Genomic DNA, 4,378 nt, shown 5'->3' on the forward strand with positions numbered 1-4,378 from the left:
TGTCAGAAATGACAGCAGTAAAGAATACTGTGATGGAAATGAAGAACAGACTAATAAGCAAGGAAAGCAGAATCAGCCAAGCAGAAGAAAGAATCTCAGAGCTCAAAGAACAAAAAACAGAACTAACCCAAACTGTCAAAAGCATAGAAAAGAAACTCAAAGAGACAGAACAAAACCTGCAAGAGATGAATGATCACTTGAAGAGACCAAACCTAACAGTAATTGGGCTTCCTGAGGCAGAAAGAGAAACAGAAGCCACACTGGAACAAACATTTCATGAAATCATTCAAGAAAACTTCCCTTAACTCATTAAGGAGGAAAAAATTCAAACACAAGAGATTCAGAGAACCCCTGCAAGACAACAAATGAGAACACCAACTCCCAGACACATAATAATTCGCCTAAACAAAGTAGCTATAAAGGAAAAATCCTAAAGGCAGCAAGAGAAAAAGGCAAGACTATCTACCAGGGAAAACCAATTATAATAGCAGCAGATTTATCCACAGAAACCGTTCAGGCTAGGAGAGCCTGGAGCCCTATCTTCAAAGTTCTAAAAGAGAAACAATTTCAACCAAGAATAACCTACCCAGCCAAACTAAGCTTCATTAGTGAGGGAGAATTGAAATCATTTCCAGACATCCAATCCCTAAGAACCTATGCTGCCACCAGACCACCTCAACAAGAAACACTTAAGAAAGTACTGAACACAGAAGAAAAAGAAAAAAGAACAACAGCATTCTTCACAAGAGTACAGGCAAAAGATTAAAAACACACATGAACCAACTCCAAAACCCAAAGAAAGACAACAAACAAACAGGAACAACTCTGTAAGAACCTTATGCCAGGGATCAACTCTTGCATTTCAATTATTAGCCTAAATGTGAACGGACTAAAGGCACCACTGAAAAGTCATAGAATGGCAAAATGGATAAAATATCATCAGGCAACAATCTACTGCCTTCAAGAGACTCACCTCACTAGAAAGGACACCCCAGACTCATAGTAAGAGGACGGGAAACAAACTTTCAGGTGAACAATACAAAAGAAAGGAGGAGTAGCGATCTTAATTTCAGACAAAATACCCTTCAAGCTATTAAAAATCAAAAAAGATACAGAAGGCCACTACATAATGATAAAAGGCTCAATCCATCAACAAGAAATATCTATCCTAAACATATATGCACCCAACATAGGTGTGCCAACTTTCATAAAGCAACTTCTTGGAAAACTAAAGAAAGATATTGACTCTAACACTATCGTAACTGGGGACTTTCATACCCCACTCAAAACCCTAGACAGATCATCAGAACAAAAAATCTGCAAGGAGATCCGGAACCTCAATGTGACTTTGGACCAAATGGACTTAATTGATACCTACAGAACACTCCATCCAAAGACCACAGAATACACATTCTACCCATCACCACATGGAACATATTCTAAGATCGACCACATACTCGGCCATATATCAAACATAAGCAAATTTAAAAGGACTGAAATTCTACCAAACACCTTCTCGGACCACAGTGGAAATAAAAATAAACATTGACACCAGCAAAGACCCCCCAAACCCACAAAGACATGGACACTAAACAGCATGATGCTAAATAACTCCTGGGTCAATGTTGAAATCAAAACAGGGATCAAAAGATACCTGGAAACAAATAAAAATGAAGAAACATTTGACCAAAATCTCTGGGATGCCTTGAAAGCTGTAGTAAGAGGGGAATTTATATCCCTACAAACACACATGAAGAAAATGGAAGGAACAGAAATTCACAACCTAACAAGCCACCTAAAGAAGCGGGAAAAGCAAGACCACAAAAACCCTAATTTCAGAAGAAGAATCCAGATCACCAAAATAAAAGCTCAAATCCAGGACATAGAAGACAAAAAGATAATACAAAAAATCAATGAAACAAAACGCTGGTTCTTCGAAAGGATAAACAAGATCAATGGTCCCCTAGCTAGACTGACCAAGAAAAAATGAGAAAAAAACCAAATAAGCACAATCAGAAGCATAAAAGATGAAGTCACATCTGACCCTGAAGAAATACAAAAGATCATTAGAGACTACTACGTACACTTGTATGGAAACAAACTTGAAAACCTTAAGGAAATGGAGGACTTTCTGACATCACACAACCTACCTAGGTTGGAACAAGAAGAAATTGAGACCCTAAATAGACCAATAACAATCAAGGAAATCGACTACATAATAAGAAAACTTCCTAAAAAAAAAAAAAAGCCCTGGTCCAGATGGCTTTCCAGCAGAATTCTACAAGACATTTAAGGAGTAGCTGATACCAATCCTACTGAAAGTATTCCAGGAGTGAAAAAGATGGAACACTCCCCAAATCATTTTACGAAGCCAACATCACATTGATACCCAAGCCAGGTAAAGATCCAACAAAGAAAGAGAACTACAGGCAAATATCTTTGATGAACATAGATGCTAAAATTCTCAACAATATCCTAGCAAACTGGATTCAGCAATACATCTCAAAAATCATCCATCGTGACCAAGTAGGCTTCATTCCTGGGATGCAAGCCTGGTTCAACATTCATAAAACCATAAATGTAATTAAATACATCAACAGATGTCAAAACAAAAACCACATGATCATATCATTAGATGCAGAAAAAGCTTTTGATAAAATCCAGCACCCCTTCTTGATAAAAATCCTTGAACATCTAGGCATACGGGGAACATACCTCAAAATAGTAAAAGCCATCTACGAGAAACCCACAGCCAGCATACTCCTAAATGAACAAAAATTAGAACCATTTCCCCTGAAAACTGGAACAAGAAAAGGATGCCCACTCTCATCCCTCCTATTCAACATAGTATTGGAAGTCCTTGTTCGAGCAATCAGAGAAGAGGAGGCATTCAGGGGTATCCAAATAGGAAAAGAGGAAGTCAAGTTATCTCTCTTTGCAGATGATATGATTGTGTACCTTGAAAACCCAAGAGAATCCATCAAAAACCTCCTTACACTGATAAAGGCCTTTGGCAAAGTCTCAGGATACAAAATAAATGTACAAAAGACAATCGCATTTCTCTACACCAATAATAAACAAACAGAAACCCAAATAAAAAACACAAGTCCATTCACAATAGCCACACAAAAAATGAAATACCTTGGCATCTTCCTAACCAGAGATGTGAAAGACCTTTACAAGGAAAACTACAAAACACTGCTCAAAGAAATCAAAGATGACACAAACATGCTCATGGATCGGAAGAATCAACATTGTGAAGATGTCCATCTTACCTAAGGCAATCTACAAATTCAATGCAATACCCATCAAATTACCATCAACATTCTTCTCAGACCTAGAAAAAACAACATAGGAATTCATATGGAAACACAAACACCCAAGAATAGCCAGAACAGTCCTCAGCAAAAAAAAACAAAGCAGATGGTATCACACTACCAGACTTCAAACTTTACTATAAAGCTACAAACATCAAAACAGCTTGGTATTGGTATAGGAACAGGCATATTGATCATGGAATAGAATTGAGATTCCAGAAGCAAAACCTCAATTTCTCAACCAACTCATCTTCGACAAAGCCTCCACCACCTACCACTGGGGAGAGGAGAACCTATTCAGTAAATGGTGCTGGGAAAATTGGCTGACCACATGCAGAAGATTGAAACAGGACCCCTATCTATCCCCATGCACAAAGGTTAACTCCAAATGGATCAGAGACCTAAATATAAAACCTCAAACCATAAGAACCTTAGAAAATGAAGGAAATACCCTCATGGAAATTGGAACTGGCATCCAATTCCCGAACAAAACCCAAAACCCACAGCTCATAAGAGAGAAGATAGACAAGTGTGACCTTATTAAACTGAGAAACTTCTGCAAAGCCAAAGAAACCATCAAGAGAGCAGGGAGACAGCCTACAGACTGGGAAAAAATATTTGCCAACACCAGTTCTGACAAAGGCTTAACATCCTGGATCTACAACGAACTCAAACGTGCTGAAAAGAAATAAACAAACAACCCCATTATAAAATGGGCAAAAGATATGAACAGACACTTCACAAAAGAGGACATCCGAACAGCCAACAAACACATGAAGAAATGTTCAACCTCACTAATCATCAGGGAGATGCAAATCAAAACCACCCTGAGATACTACCTAACCCCAGTCAGAATGGCGGTTATCAACAAGTCAAAAAGTAACAGCTGCTGGAGCGGGTGTGGTGAAAAGGGAACACTTCTACACTGTTGGTGGGAGTGTAAACTAGTGCAACCTCTGTGGAAAGCAGTGTGGCGATTCCTAAAAGCTCTAAATACCAACCTCCCATATGACCCCACAATCCCCTTACTGGGAATATATCCTGAAGATCACAAATCACTC

Source organism: Carlito syrichta, unplaced genomic scaffold, assembly GCF_000164805.1.
Source record: "Carlito syrichta isolate Samal-C Ts95f unplaced genomic scaffold, Tarsius_syrichta-2.0.1 Scaffold307639, whole genome shotgun sequence".
Lineage (NCBI taxonomy): Eukaryota > Metazoa > Chordata > Mammalia > Primates > Tarsiidae > Carlito > Carlito syrichta.